Here is a 17460-nt window from a genome sequence, read left to right on the forward strand (position 1 = left end):
CCAGTTATTTCCACAAATTAGTATAAATTAAAATTGTGACAAGTGCTAAAGGAAAAATACAATGAGCCAGGAAGATATAGAACGATGTATGTTGCAGACACTGAAGGATTGACAGGAGAAGTAAAGCGCACCTTCCTTCATAATAAAGCAGAAATAGAAACGTCAAAGCAGAAATAGAAACGTGCCCTTATGGCAGAAAGCGAAGAAGAACTAAAGAGCCTCTTGATGAAAGTGAAAGAGGAGAGTGAAAAAGTTGGCTTAAAACTCAACATTCAGAAAACTAAGATCATGGCATCTGGTTCCATCACTTCATGGCAAATAGATGGGGAAACAATAGAAACTGTGAGAGACTTTATTTTGGGGGGCTCCAAAATCATTGCAGATGGTGACTGCAGTGATGAAATTAAAAGATACTTGCTCCTTGGAAGAAAAGCTATGACTAACCTAGACAGCATCTTAAAAAGCAGAGACATTACTTTGCCAACAAAGGTCCATCTAGTTAAAGATATGGTTTTTCCAGTAGCCATGTATGGATGTGAGAGTTGGACCATAAAAAAGCTGAGCGCAGAAAAATTGATACTTTTGAATGGTGGTGTTGGGAAAGACTCTTGAGAGTCCCTTGGACTGCAAGGAGATCCAACCAGTCCCTCCTAAAGGAAATCAGTCATGAATATTCATTGGAAGGACTGATGCTGAAGCTGAAGCTCCAATACTTTGGCCACCTGATGTGAAGAACTGACCCACTGGAAAAGACCCTGATGCTGGGAAAGGTTCAAGGTGGGAGGAGAAGGGGATGACAGAGGATGAGATGGTTGGATGGCATCACTGACTCAGTGGACATGAGTTTGAGTAGGCTCTGGGAGTTGGTGATGGACAGGGAGGCCTGGTGTGCTGCAGTCCATGGGGTCGAAAAGAGTCGGACACAACTGAGCGACTGAACTGAACTGAACAAGGGAAGTCAATACAGGCAGGTAAGAAAGTAAAGGAAAAATAATAACTTTATTAAACACCTTCTTCCTGACAGGCACTGATCTTTTCATGTTGAAAATAAAAGTGAAAGTGCTAGTCCCTCAGTTCCTGTTCGACTCTTTGTGACCCCGTGGACTGGAGCCCACCAGACTCCTCTGTCCTCAGAATTCTCCAGGCAAGAATTCTGGAGTCGGTAGCCATCCCCTTCTCCAGAGGATCTTTGAAACCCAGGGATCAGACCCAGGTCTCCCACATTGCAGATTCTTTACCTTCTGAGCCATCAGGGAAGCCCAGGAGTGGGAGTGGATAACCATTCTCTTGAATAATTACCTTATTTAACACTCATGTCTATACCACAAGGTGATACTATCATCATTTTCTGCATGAATAAAATTGAATCTCACTAAATATGCAATTTTTCCAGGAATGTGTGGCCTATATGTGAGGGAGTCAAAATGTACACCCAAGTCAGTTACTTTTTTATATTAAGTATACTTGATTTACAATATTGTGCTAGTTTCTAAAATATATATATTCTTTTTTTAGATTCTTTTCCATTATGGTTTATAACAGGGTACTGAATATAGTTCCCTGTGCTGTACAATAGGACCTGGTTCTTTATCTGATTTATATAGAGTAGTTTGTTCATCCCAAACTTCTAATTTATCCCTTCCCAACCCTCTTTCCCCTTTGTAACCATAAGTTTGTTTTCTCTGTCTGTGAGTCTTTTCTGTTCTGCAACTAAGTTTATGTGTATCATATTTTAGATTCTACATATAAGTGATATCATATGATATCTGTCTTTCTTTCTGACTTCGTTTCACTTAGTATGATAATCTCTAGATCCATCCATATTGCTGCAAATGGCACTATTTCATTCTTTTTTTTTGGCAGAGTAGTATTCCATTGTATATATAGATCACATCTTCTTTATCCATTTGTTGATGGGCTTTTATTCCATGTCTTGGCTACTGTAAATAGTGATGCACTGAATATTGGGGTACATGTATCTTTTCAAATTATGGTTTTCTCCAAATACATGTCCAGAAGTGAGATTGCTGGATCATATGGCATGTTGCTTTTTGATACCTACTATCTTCCTGGTTCTGTAATTCAGAAACACAGAAAACGCATTTGAAATGTAACTTAGAGATCAGCCAAAATGGAGTAGATGATACTTGTAGGGAAATAGTAATTGGTAATGTTAGGTAGTTAGAATAGGGAAAAGGAGTCCAAAATGGCAGTGGCTAAAAGACAAGGAAGAGAAAAGCCCCCAAAAATAGAACAGAAGAAGGTCAAAGGAAGGTCCAAGGACCGGAGTGAGGACTTCTGGTAGAACAGCGCTCCTGGCCAAGCCCAATTTGCATAGGGCAGGCCCAGGGGGAAGAAAAAAGATATAAAATGAGGAGCCAGAGGGCTCCCCCCCCCCCCCCCCACCGCATGATGGGGTGCTCTTCTCTTCGCGTCTTTGGATCAACGTGCCCTCATGCCTTGAAGATGGATTTTCCTGCTATCTTCTAAATAAAATAGAGCTGTGACACTGAGCTGTAACACTGATTTGTCTAAGAGCTGTAACACGGTCCATTCGAGACCCGAGTATAACACGGTCTGTCCAAGATCCGAGAGCTGTGACCCGCCGAGGGGGCTTCAATGTCCGTCACTCCAAATCTTTGTTGTGACGAGACAAAAACCGAGACGCGTACACTCGCCTGACAGTAAGAAGATGCTGGGTTCAGTGTTTGAGGGGCAGGCTGTGAGAGTCAGGCTCAGAGTTCTGAATTTGTCCTACGTGTAATTGGTAGCCTTTGAAGGCATTTATGGGCTTCCCAGGTGGCTCAGAGGGAAAGAATCTGCCTGCCAAGCAGGAGATGTGGATTCGATCCCTGGGTCAAGGAGATCTCCTGGAGGAGGAATTGGCAACCCACTCCAGCATTGTTGCCTGGAGAATCCCGTGGACAGAGGAGCCTGGTGGGCTACAGTCCATGGGGTCATGAGGAGTCAGACATGACTGAGCAGATACATACCCTGAAGACTTTTGTAGATGAGTATCCAATAGCCCCACTCCACTTCACAGAGATGACCTAAAGGCTAACCTTTGGAGCTTAGCAGTATCCCCAAGGCAAGTGTGAAAACAGTTAAATGGGAAAATGGGAGTATCTGCTTGATCATGAAGATGCTGCAATACAACTCTTTTTTCACCTTTAATGTAGAATGCTTGGTGTCAGCATATGTCCCTAGATAAGGTTCCTCCTGCTGATACGATTATTTAGACATCGAGAGGGAGCTTTGCCCAGAATATCTCAAATCCTGTTGACTTGTCATTGAATTCTGGGCTTTGCACCCTCCCTGGCCAGTAATACGTCACATGGTAGACTCAAAGCTTGCCTGAGGCTCTGAATGCTGAAGCTGCATGTCAGAAATGCTTTGGCAAGATATATATGGCTTTTAATTTGCAAGAGGGAGAGTACGTGTATGTGTGCGTGTGTAATGCGTGGGGGAAGGATTTATGGTTCAGAATTCCAGGCTGGGAAACAGTGTGAATTTCTGTGAGTAAATCTACTCAGATGTTCCACGGGAACTGTTTCCAGTGGGAACAAGTGATTTTATTATGTTTTTGTTCTTGCAAAAGCCCTAGTCATCTGCCAAAAGTTAATGGGAATGACAGAGGTGGAGAAAGCATAAAAAGGCTATGTCCATGCTAGTTTGTGGATGGTCTTCAGTTAAGGAAGTCAGAGTAGGACGTGAGTGTTTATTCACACACAAATAGTTTTTCTGGGGTTCTGGGAAAGAAAAGGCGGCTTTATTTTCCTCTGAACATGATCATTTGCCCCAATTACTGATGACAGCCAGGAATCAGCCTTAACATGAGCTGAGGCTGAAAAAAAAAAAAGCGTACAAAAGGAAAGAATCAGGTCAGCATCTTAATCACCCGGCCTGGTAACCACACCTTCTTCTTGATTTCCAGTTAGGGGAGATAATACATGGATGCAATGTTTAAGCCAGCTTGAGGCTATTTCCTGTTGCTTGCAACTCAAGGTATCTTTTTCTTTTTTTGACTTCATCAAGAGCTTCTGGGATATTAGTTACCCAACCAGAGATCGAACCCAAGCCCCCTGCAGTGAAAGTTCAGAGTCCTAGCCGCTGGACTGCCAGGGATGTTCCACAGAGCATCCTTCTAATGCAAGAGATAAGTAGTATGACATTGTCCGATGATCTGACCTTTATCCAGACTGAGGATTCTGAACCTTGGTGTTTTTGACATTACGGGATATTGTGAGGCACACTGTGGGATATTTAACAATGTCCTTGGCCTCAACCCACTAGGTGCCAGTAAGATCCCTTCCCCTAGTTGTGACAACCACATATGTCTCCATATATTGCCAAAGGTTCTCTGGCGGGCAAAATTGCCCCCATGGAGAACCACTGATCAAGACCAAACTTGTTGGCCTTCATCAGTTATATCAGTTTAGAGCAATGATATTCTTAATTAATCTGGCAATAATAAGCATCTATGGGACACTGGGTCTGTGTTCAGTAAAGACAAGTTCATAATTATGACTCTTATGCCCAGCATGATCCCTGTAATCATCAAAGAAAGATGTGATTATGTCACTCACATCTGCTAAAACTAAACATGGTTATGGGCTTGTAATCATTTTACAAATTGCAAGGCATTTGGTAAGCTACAAAGCGCTTTGTAATTATAATAGGGCTTTATAAGATGCCAAATACTTTGAAAATGATAAAGTGGCTTATACAAAGGAATGTGTAAACCATAAAAGACTTTGTAACCTGTAAAGTACCTTGGAAAGGTATACCATATAAAGTATAAAGTCTACTGTAAATTATGCTTATAAACTAAAAAGTGCTTTGTGAAATGTGTAGTACTCTGTAAACTACAAAAAAAGATTTAGGAAGAAAACACTTTAAATTGGTGTTACTCAGACAGAAAATCAATCCAGACATTTTAGAAAGATTTGCAAACTTAAAATAAAGATGCACTTTTTTTTTTAGCACCAAGAAAGTCCAAAAAAGGAAAAAGAAGTAGTCAGAATCTTCTTTATCCAAAGCATGTATTCCATTCTTTCATTTATTTATTTTTGTAGCAAATGAGTTATCATCCAGCTTTTGGAAGACTCCAGTGTGCTTGCTATAACTAACTTGGCATATTTAAAAGCAGAGACATCACTTTGCCAACAAAGGTCCATCTAGTCAGAGTTACGGTTTTTCCAGTAGTCATGTACAGATGTGAGAGTTGGGCCGTGAGGAAGGCTGAGTGCCGAAGAATTGATGCTTTGGAAATGTGATGCTGGAGAAGACTCTTAAGAGTCCCTTGGACTGCAAGGAGATCAAACCAGTCAATCCTAAAGGAAATCAGTCCTGAATATTCATTGGAAGGACTGATGCTGAAGCTGAAGCTCCAATACTTTGGTCACCTGATACGAAGAACTGACTCATTGGAAAAGACCCTTATGCTGGGAAAGATTGAGGGCAGGAGATTGGGGCGACAGAGGATGAGATGGTTGGATGGCATCACTGACTCAATGGACATGAGTTTGAGCAAACTCCAAGATATACTGAAGGACAGGGAAGCCTGGAGTGCTGTGGTCCATGGGGTTGCAAAGAGTTACTACCGAGCAACTGAACAACAACAACAATGTCTTTGCATTGTTTTGTTTGAAAAATAAATGCTCCAGAATTTATTGGAGTATGGAACTGATAAACACTAACCCATTGGCCTTTAGCAAGCATGAAAGCTTTCAAATTTCTGACGGTAAATATTTGGATGATAATTCTCATGTGAATTTTTGAACAGCTCCCGCAAGACTCTACTGTATGTTTTTGCCTTATCCATGGAGCAGGAGAATTACCCCTGGTGAGCAGTGGCAATGAAACCTTGGGAGCCTGGCTTTGTGGAGAAGACCCCTGTCTGCCCCTACCCCCCAACAACAGGCACATCATCACTGTGGAGGAAAGGAAGGCCATCAGAGCTATCCGACCATTTCACAGCTTATATTGATTGTTTCAGGAGCAGACCAGCCCCAGAACCGAGGTATATTCATACCAGATGGATCCTTAGAAAATATTCAGGTTAGTAATTCTCAAAGTGTATTCCTGAAACCCTAGAGTTCTATAGAATTAGGGCTTACTTGTGGCTCAGCTGGTAAAGAATCCACCTGCAATGCAGGAGACCTGGGTTTGATCCCTGGGTTGGGAAGATCCCCTGAAGAAGGGAAAGGCTACCCACTCCAGTATTCTGGCCTGGAGAATTCCATGGACTATGCAGGCCATGGGGTCGCAAAGAGTTGCGCACGACTGAGCGACTTTCACTTTCATTTTCAGAAGGTGGGGAAATGTAAGAAGAAGCTCTCTGCTTTGGCTGGAGCCCTTCTGCTTTAGTCTGTGTTACAGAATGCAATTTTGTATAAAAGTGGAAATGTTAGTTGTTCAGTTGTGTCCAACTCATTGCAACCCCATAGCCCACCAGTTTCCTCTGTCCATGAAGTTTCCCAGGCAAAAATACAGGAATAGGTTGCCATTCCCTTTTTGAGGGGATCTTCCTGACCCAGGGGTCAACCCTGGGTCTCCTTCATCGCAGGCAGATTCTTTACTATCTGAGCCACCAGGGGTATCATGTATCTCAAATGATGCATTTCACAGAAACACTTACAAAGAAAAATTGCTTACCCAAACCAGCCATTTTACAGATGGGAAAACTGAGGCCCAAAATCGTGATCTGTTTTGCCAAAGGTTTCCACAGGTTGAAAGAAGTGAAGTTGGAGTCCGCATCCCTAGGTCAATGACCTATGTGCTCTCATCAACGCTTTGATGGAGACGAAGAAGAGCCAGGTGTACACGGTCCTCACCAGACCCTTGTCATTGACTTATTGCGGTTTTTCGGTTGCCAAAGTTTTTCTCTCTTTTTCCTGTTTCCTCTTCTGTATTGGAAGACAGATTTGTTTTGTTTAGAACATGTACACGCACCACAGAAATGTTCAGAATCTGTAAAAAGACATGTGTCCATAATTGGGGGTTCTTCTTGAAGTTTCAAATCCGGAGAGGATAGGATGCTTGGGCTCCAGGGAGAAAAAGAAGTCAAACAGTACCGTGGCAGGTCTACACAGCCTCCTGGGGGTCTGCGCCTGCCCCCCATCACCGGAGTTTTTCATCTTGCCTCTGTGGCATCCTGTCAGCCAGCCGAGAGACGTTTTAAATGGGACTGCTGTCTCCCCACCAATCCACTGACAGATATGAACGAATAATATAAATTCTCTAGCCATTCCTTGGCATTTATTTCAATGTAAGTGTATTTTTTTCCCGAGTATAAAGCCCAATAGTAATTTATCAAGAGACAAATCATTTTTTTCTTGGCAGTGAAGTCTGCAAAATTCCCATTTTTAAGGCCTTAAATCTCCCTATTTTGACGGGAGTAAAAAAGCATTAGAAGCTTTGATTTAGCTGGATCATACAAAATAGTTTCTCATAATTATCCTTTTGGATGATATATGCGTGTCTTTCTCCCCTTCTTATTAAACCCGAGGTCCCCATTTTTCACCCAGCTGTATTACTAAATTAAATTGCCTTTTGTTGTATTCAAGTTAAACACTTTGCCGAAAGCTTTTCTTGTTCGGGGAAAATAACATTTACCCAATGTGTGCCCGTGTTTTACTGTTTGGATTTACTGTTCACAATTGTTTGGTTTGCCGGGTAATTTGAGGATACTGTTTGTTTTAATAGGAATAATGAATCACTGTAATTTAGGATTGTATCTTGGAGTACAGTATCTAGGAGGTAGGGAAGGGGGTGTTGAAGACCCATCACATGGAGAAAATGATTTTTCCTACTGCAAAAGCAGATGGGGAAAAGGTTAGAAAAAGTTACTGGAAGACATAAACAGCTGTGAGGTTGTTCTGTAGTCTCTGCTCTTTCTCAAGTGAAAAACAAGCCTCCAACAGGGTAGATTGGGTGGAACTTGCCTAATTCCCTCTTGATTAAGTTTTTCAGAGAGCTGTTTGTTTTTGTTTTTAATTTTACTGAAGTATAGTTAATTTATGTGCATGCATGCTATGTCTATTCAATCGTGTCCAACTCTTTGCGACCCTATGGACTGTATGAAGCCCAGCAGGCTCTTCTGTCCATGGGCTACTCCAGGCAAGAATACTGGAGTGCGTTTCCATTTCCTCCTCCAGGGGATCTTCCTGACCCAGGGTTTGAACCTGGGTCTCCTGCATCACAGGCAGATCCTTTACCACTGGGCCACCAAGGAAGTCCCCTGAGTAACCAGGGAAGCTCCTAGCAATACTGATCAAGAATAGAGAAAAAAAAAATCAATATCAGGAATGAAATAGAAGATATGAGTACAATCCTGCAGATATTAAAAGCATGATCAGGAAATGTTATAAATATTTTTATGCATGTAAGTTCAGCCTTTTAGATGATAGAAATACATTTCTTGAAAGCTCCAAATAGCCAAAACCAATTTAAGAAGAAATTTTAAAACTTGAATAGTACTTTATCTATCACAGAAATTTTATTTGCAATATAAACAACCTTCCTTCCCTGGTGGTTCAGCCAGTAAAGAATCTGCCTGCAATGCAGGAGACCCAGATTCCATCCCTCGGTTGGAAAGATCCCCTGTAGAAGGGAAGAGCAACCCACTCCAGTATTCTTGACTGGACAATCCCATGGAGAGAAGAGCCTGGTGGGCTACAGTCCATGGGGTCACAAAGAGTCAGAGACGACTAAATGACTAATACTTTCACTTTTCCCACAAACAAAACTCTAGGCCCAACTGACTTTACAAGTGAATTACAGCAAATATTTAAGGTAGAAACAATACCAGTACAACTATACAAAAGCTTTTTTTTTTCAGAATGTAGACAAGGATGGAGCAGTTTTTGCCTTCTTTTATGAGGTCAATATAATTTCAATACTAAAATTCCAGAAAGACATTACCAAAACAGGAAAAAATTACCCACCAGTATCCTTCATGAACATAAAGGTAGACATTCTCAATGAAATATTATAAGCATAAATCCAGCAATAATTTAAAAAGTATAACATGTCTTGATCAGGTGAAGTTTATCCCAGGAATTCAAGGTTGATTTAACATGTGAAAAACAATTAGTGTAACATCATATTAGCAGAATTATAGAGAAAAATTATATGAACCTCCCAACAGATGTAGAAAAGCATTTAACGAAATCCATCATCCATTTTATAATAAAAATTCTCAGTAAACTGGGACTGCTGCTGCTGCTGCTAAGTCGCTTCAGTCGTGTCCGACTCTGTGCGACCCCATAGAGGGCAGCCCACCAGGCTCCCCCGACCCTGGGATTCTCCAGGCAAGAACACTGGAGTGGGTTGCCATTTCCTTCTCTAATACATGATAGTGAAAAGTGAAAGTGAAGTCGCTCAGTCGTGTCTGACTCTTAGCAACCCCATGGACTGCAGCCCACCAGGCTCCTCCGTCCATGGGATTTTCCAGGCAAGAACACTGGAGTGGGGTGCCATTGCCTTCTCCGAAACTGGGACTAGAAGAGAATTTTTCTGTCTGATAAAAGGTATCTGTAAAAACAACAAACAACAACCACACACACACAATCCTGAGTATTAACATCATTCTTAATAGCGAAATACTGAATCTTTCTGCCTGTTTCAACATATAAGAGGTCCACGCCAATGCAATAATACATGGAAGAAATAAAAATCATAAAGTTTGGAAAGGATAGAATAAATATCCACAGATATAATTATTTACAAGATAATAATAAGGAATAAACAAAACAAAAAGAGATAATAAGTAAACCCTCCAAACCCACAGATTTCAAGGTCAATATGCAAGAAGTTGGGGATTACTGGGTGGCTCAGTGGGTAAAGAATCTGCCTGCGATGCAGGAGACAGAGGCGATGGGGTTCAATCCCTGGGTCAGGAAGATCCCCTGGAGGAGAGCCTAGCAACCCACTCCAGTATTCTTGCCTGGAGAATTCCATGGACAGAGAAGCCTGGTGGGCTACAGTCCATGGGGTCACGAAAAGTCAGACACAACTGAGTGACTGAGCAAGCATGCAGGAGGCAAGAAGTTATGTTTCACAGATTGTCAAGAAAAATTTGGAACATATTTTTAAATTCTATTATCAAGTTAGAAATATCAAAATAGAAATTCTATTATCAAATTATTATCAAATTAGAATTATCTAATATCAGAAACTGAACCTCAACTCATCTTTTACTTCATATGTAAAAATTGATTTGAAATGAACCATAAATCCAAGCATATAAGTGAAACTCTGCAACTCCTAGAAGAAAACAAAGGAAAATATCTTGAGATAGTTTGAGAACCTAAGGATAAAGACTTGTTGGAGACAACATGAAAAGCACTAATCAGGGAGATCCCTGGTGACCTAGTGGCTAGGATTCCAGGCTTTCACTGCTGTGGCCCAAGTTCAATCCCTGCTCCAGGAGCTAAGATCCCTCAAGTCATGCAGCACAGACCCCCCCCACCCCCAAAAGCACCACAAATCATAAGAGAAAAAGATTGTTAGCTGGGCTTCAGATTACAAACTTCTCATCAAAGGACACTTTAATATATATAAATATATATGTACACATACATATGCATATAAAAAGCAAGCCAACAACTTTGAGAAAATATTTGCAATAGCTACATCCAAAAAAGGCCTTGCATCCATAATATATAAAGAACCATAACCTCATAATAAAAAGACAGCATGGCTTTTTTAAACAGACAAAAGACTACAATGGACCAAAGCAAGATACATGATTACATGAAAAGTTCAACATTCCAGTCATCAGGCAAATGCAGATTAGTATCGCAATGAGAGATCATTACATATTCATTACACAGTAAGTCACCTACCTATGAACCATCAAGTCTTAAACTTTCAAAGACAGAAATGTGCATTCTATCAACGTCAGGCGTGAGTGAAACTGCATCCCGCCCTCCGTCTCCTACTGCTGGTGACCCTTCAGCTCTACCATCTCCCAGCTCTTTTCCGTCCTCCAGGCAGGAATTCATCTTGCCTGTTCATTCAATGGCAGCTGTTGTATTGAACTACTTTACTTTTCCAGGGACTGTACTATAAGATTTAAAATGTTTTCCTTATTTATTGTGCTTGTATTTTATGTATTATTCCTGTGAAAAACATTATAAACCCATTAAGTATAGGACTGCAGCCTGTCACCCTCCTGTGTCCATAGAATTCTCCAGGCAAGAATATTGGAGTGAGTTGCCATTTCTTTCTCCAGGGGATCTTCCCGAGCCAGGAATCGAACCCAGGTCTCCCACATTAAAGGCAGATTCTTTACCAGCTGAGTTACAAGGGAAGCCTATTAGGTACAGGACTATATAGCCAACTGTGCTAGTTGGGTACCTCGGCTAACTTTGTTGGACTTAGGAACAAATTTGACTTACCAACATGTTCTCACTTGTTGCAGTGAACTTACTGTACTGGAATGACTGACTGTACTAAGTGTTGGCAATGGTGAGGTTTCTTTATAGATTGTTCATTCATTACCGGTTAGGGTGCAACATTAGTAGTTTCACTTTGTAAAACTACTTGGTATTTTTTTTTACAAAGCTAAACATAAATAGAACTCAACAACCATAGTCCTGGGTATTTATCCAAGAAAAACGAACACATATATCTTTGAAAATGACCTGTACTGTTATTTTTCCTAGCAGCTTTATTCATAATAGTCAAAAAATTGAACATAAACCAAAGTGCCTATCCATCAGTGACAGAACAAACATATTATGGTCTATATATCTTTGAAATTAAACTATATATATACATATGTAAAACAACATATAGGAAGATCAAAAACATCTTGATTGAAAAAATACAGATGCTACAGTTTTACTATATGAAATCCAGAACGGGCAAAGTAAACTATGCTGATGGAAATCAGATCAGTAGTTTAGGAGGGAATAGGGGTGGAAAGACTGCAAAGACTCAAAAGGGAAATTTATTGAGTGACAGAAATATTATTTATCTTGATGGGATGGTGATTACATAGGTGTATACATTGACCAAAAATTACTGAAGAGTAAATATATATGCATTTTATTGATTGTGCAGAGGCAGGGGGAATATGGAAAACCTCAATACCTTCCTCTCAGTTTTGTTGTAAACCTAAAACTACTCTAAATCAATAAAGTCTTTATATAAGTAAACATGTGTGTACTCAGTTGTAAAGTCAGGTCCGACTCTTTGTGACCCCACAGATTTAACCCGCCAGGCGCCTCTGTCCACAGGATTCTCCAGGCAAGAATACTGGAGTGGGTTGCCATTTCCTTCTCCAGGGGACTTCCTGACCTAGAGATCGAACCTGGGTCTCCTGCATTGCAGGCAGATTCTTTACCACTGAGCCACCAGGGCAGTCCTATAAGTAATAACTATAAATAAACAAATTCGAAAACTAGATAAAAAGCATGGGCCCTAAAGTTATAAATGAGAAAAATTCTTTCTGGAAGAAGTAGAAAAACTCATAGCATAAAATTTAAATGATAGTCCAAGACCCTCTCCATTGAAAAATACACCAAGCCCATTTGATTTTCAGATCACTACTCTTTTCCCTTGAAAAATGCATGTAAATTTTATAATACAAATTGTTGATTAAACTAATACAAACAGTTAATTAAACTGGTTGGCAAGTGATAAAATGACGTTTTGAATTGTTTGATTCCACCCAGAGCTGCTCATGCTTTAGGAAAATGTGTTGTACTTATTCTGAAGTCTTGCATAATCTCAGACAAACCATCCACTTAGCCTCCATGGACACACAGCTCCAGAATTGTCAGGGTGCAGTATGGACGGTATTGGGCAGTTTCATCCAGTTCAGCCTTGCTAGGTAATTGCCAAGCGCCCCAGACAGGCCCCGTGATCCAAAAAACACATATGCTAGGGATATGAATCCACCTGTGTGGGACGTGACTGATAGATGGATCCTGAAAGGTGGGTCCAAGGAATGAATGGAACTCTGTGATAGCAGAGCAATTTTTAATTTTTAAATTTTTCGGCCTCATCACGTGGCATGCAGGATCTTGTTCCCCAACCAGGCATTGAACCCATGCCCCCTGCAGTGCAAGTTCAGAGTCTTTACCACTGGACCACCAGGGAAATCCCCAGAGGAATTTTTCATGGAGTAACTCCCCAGCATTCTGCAAGAAGATGTGCCCATCAGCTCTGTTTGGCGTCCAGACTTTCATCTCAGCAGCAGGCTGGACCAGGGGCCCCGAAAGGTGTTTGGTCTATGTAGTCTATGGTTTTGCCCATGAATGTGGTTGTGCAAAAACATGTGATTTTGTTTGCCGTCTATAGTGGAAGAATTTGTGTGCATCCATGTATAGTTGTGTGTGTGTACGCGTACGTTTTGTGTATGCGTGTCCATGTGTGTGCATGAACAACTGTAAGAGTGTACATTTCTCTGTGTGTGTGTGTGTGTGTGTGTGTGCGCATAACAGATACTCAGAATTCACACACGATGATGCCTGCTTCTTCCAGAGCGAGGCTGAGTGATTCCACCTCTGACAGAGGGCTTGCCTTTTCTCCCATTCCCATCTATCTTCCAAAGATCTCTCGGATGCCATGGTCTGCCCGTCATCCCAAGACTAAAAGATCAGTCCCTCGACAACATTTTCTTTTACAGCCTCCATAAAAGCAGTAGACGAAAATGCACCAAACTGGGGGGGAAAGGGACTACTTTCAACGTGTCGGTGGTTTCCACAAACCAATAAGCTGACACATGGGGGTGTTGATTTAAAAATCAGCAGATTTTTATACTTCACAATGTATTGGGGCTTTATCAGTGTCTCCTCGCCCCTTTTGTTCTTGATGTTTCATTACGCTGGCGATCAGTTCTGACAGCCTAAACAGAAGTTGATCCGGACAGTTTATTTTTTAAATGAATGAGTCTCACATCTTCTGACATCCCTTTCCATCCTCCCTGAAATGGGCTCTTCAACATCTGGCAGACCCAGTTGTAGCTGCCAGAACTTTCTTAATTTAATAATCAAAACAGGTGCCAAAGAAGTAAGTCTATGACTGTTAATTTTTCAAGTCCCACTGTTCCTTTCCACCTACCTAAATTGTTTGGAAGTGAATGTCAGCTCTCTGCTCCCCAGATTAAAGGTTATGGGCTCCTTGCATCAGAAGGAAAAAAATGAAGAAGGAAAAAAAAGTCCACAGCTTGATCCTCTTAAGGAATATTTTCAAACCTCTTCTTGAAATGAAACTCGACTTTATTTTATTCTTTATTTAGAATGAACGAAGGTTAGGCAGGGCTCAGAGGGGCTGTCCTTTTTTATTTTCTAACACCATGATTCTCAGAGCATGCTGAAAGAAATCCCTGCATCAGAACCGCCCAGAAATCTTTAAATTATATAAAAGATTCAAAGTGCACTGATTCAAAATTGGGGTGAGAGAGCAAAAATGTGCATATTTGGCCAGTCCTCTGGGTGAATTGATGTCCAATAAAATGTGAGATCAACTGATTTAAAGATGTTTACTCGAAAGGGATAAACAAAATCAAACCGAGGTCACTTACAAAAGACAATTCAGTCTCCCTTTCTCTCCCCATTGAGAAATGTAAAACAGCCAGGTGAGTTGATTTAAAATTAGAATGGGGGGTTGTTAAACTTTATTCGGTAAAGACAAGAAATCCTGAAAAATAAATTCCAATTTTACTTTGTGTCCAGTTAGGGAGTGAATGAAAAGGAATGGAAAGGAAATAGTGAAGAAGAAAAGAAAAGAGAGAGGGAGAGAGAGCAGCAGCTTTTTCAAGTAGTCTCTGTAAGACAGGTGCGGTTCTAAACATTTCACATGAAGTACCACGGATAACCCTAGGAAGAGAGAGAATGGTATAGCAGAGAAACGGGAGAGGGAAAAAGACAGGGGGAGAAATAGAGAAAGAAAGAGAACGTGCAATAAACAGATAAGAGAGAAACAGAAAGAGAAAAGCTGAAATAAAGTCAGAGACTATAATCCAGTGAGACTCCAAGAGGCACGGCGAGAAAGAAGGAGCCGCAGAGAGCCAGAGAGAAGGACAGTACAGAGGAGACCTGTTATTTTGCTCCAGCTGCTGTGACAAAGGCCCAACACTGGGCAGCTTAAACCCCAGAAATGCATTTCCTCAGTCCTGGAGGCTGGAAGTCCAGGATCAAGGTGTCGACAGGGCTGGTTTCACCCTCTCTCCTTGGTTCTGGATGTACATCTTCTCCCAGTGTCTGCACATTGCCTTCCCTCTGTACCTACTGATGTCTGAATTTTCTCTACTTATAAAGACATCTGTTATCTAAGATTAAAACCCACTCTAAGGACCTCTTGCTGACTTAATTACCGATAAGGACTCTACCTTCAAATACAGCCACATTGTGAAGTATGAGGGCTTGGAACTTCAGCATATGAAGTCAGGAAAGGAAGACACAATTCAGCCCAAAACAGATACTGAGACAGAGGAAAGGATAGAGAAAACTAAGGCATACAGATAAGACCACTCAGAGAGAGAAAGATGAAAAGGGAGGCAGACTAAATGGAGAATTCTTGAAACATTTTTGAAGCCACTTTTAGTTGGGGGGGTCCCACATTTTTGTCAACTTTTTTGTTGGATTAGTCAACATCATTTGGTTTTATTCAAGACTCATAAAATGGTGTGCTGCTGACTAATCATTTGCTGTTCATAGATTTCCATCAACTCTCATATTTGATTCATTGGCCCCATCAACCTCTAACCATTTGCAATTCTATTACTGCAATTTATTATTCTGTTATTCCAATTTATGCTTCTCAGTCTAACTTTTCAGTGGAAAAACTTCGTTATCTGATTATCAAATTTTATATAAAGAGGACATCACTGACTCCTAGAGACAACTTACTTCAATTACAAGCATAGCATTTTAAGTGAATTATCTTAACTTAAAAAACCCCCAAATTTATGATTTATCAGTTTTACTTCGTGATAATCCTAAAGACCTCTCTGTTATTTTGAAGTTACTTTCAAATGTACTGTTATCAATGATTTAAAGGAGATATAGAACCATATAAAATTTTTGAGACCACTGTGTAATAAAGTCACTAACATCATATGATTACTTATCCACCAGGGTAGAGAAAAAGAAAAACTGTGCTGTCTTCCATTTCCTTGGCTGGAGGAGGATTAACAGTAACGGAAAACCTAAGGAACTCTGCTGGTTCCCTTATGCCTAAACACAGGGTAAGAATGCTAGGTTGAAGATATCTTAACAGGTAAGAAATTGTAGTGCAGTAACTCTCAAACATTTCTGCATACAAGACTCTCCTGGGGAGTTCACTGCTGATGCAGATTCCTGGTAGAAATTCTTAATCAATAAATATGAGGTGGGGTGAAATAATCTTAATTTTTACTAGAAGGCCAGAATTGGGCACAGTTCAGTTCAGTTCAGTCGTGTCTGACTCTTTGCGACCCCATGAATCGCAGCACGCCAGGCCTCCCTGTCCATCACAAACTCCCGGAGTCCACCCAAACCCATGTCCATTGAGTGGGTGATGCCATCCAGCCATCTCATCCTCTGCTGTCCCCTTCTCCTCCTTTCCCCAATTCCTCCCAGCATCAGGGTCTTTTCCAATGAGTCAACTCTTCACATGAGGTGGTCAAAGTATTGGAGTTTCAGCATCAGTCTTTCCAGTGAACACCCAGGACTGATCTCCTTTACGATGGACTGGTTGGACCTCCTTGCAGTTCAAGGGACTCTCAAGAGTCTTCTCCAACACCACAGTTCAAAAGCATCAATTCTTCAGCCCTCAGCTTTCTTCACCATCCAACTCTCACATCCATACATGACCACTGGAAAAACCATAGCCTTGACTAGATGGACATTTGTTGGCAAAGTAATGTCTCTGCTTTTAAATATGCTGTCTAGGTTGGTCATAACTTTCCTTCCAAGGAGTAACCGTCTCTTAATTTCATGGCTGCAATCACCATCTGCAGTGATTTTGGAGCCCCAAAAAATAAAGTGTGACACTGTTTCCACTGTTTCCCCATCTATTTGCCATGAAGTGATGGGACCAGATGCCATGATCTTAATTTTCTGGAAGTCCAGGGAATTGGGCACTAATAGTCTTCAAATCAATGTTAAGAAACTTGAGAATGCTGGGGAGGTGGACAGCTTTGGGGATCAGTCAAATCTAGGCTTAGTGACATTGTGTGGCCCAGTTGCCTCCCGATCAATTCCTTATCTGAATGGTGAGATATGGAAACAGCTTGAAGGCTTGTTGCAAGGATTATATAAAATGATGTAAAATGAAGTGTTTAACACAGACACACAATGAATACCAGGCACTCCAGTGTTCTAACACCTAAATGCAGCTGCCCACTCCAAACCCCATTTAAATAGACATTTTATTTTAAAATATATAACAAAATCCTATGGCCTTCATGCTTGACAGATGCAAAAACTCATGGAGGGAGAAAAAACTCATGAAGGAAGTCTT

The sequence above is a fragment of the Odocoileus virginianus genome, chromosome 33 (assembly GCF_023699985.2).
Source record: "Odocoileus virginianus isolate 20LAN1187 ecotype Illinois chromosome 33, Ovbor_1.2, whole genome shotgun sequence".
Classification (NCBI taxonomy): domain Eukaryota; kingdom Metazoa; phylum Chordata; class Mammalia; order Artiodactyla; family Cervidae; genus Odocoileus; species Odocoileus virginianus.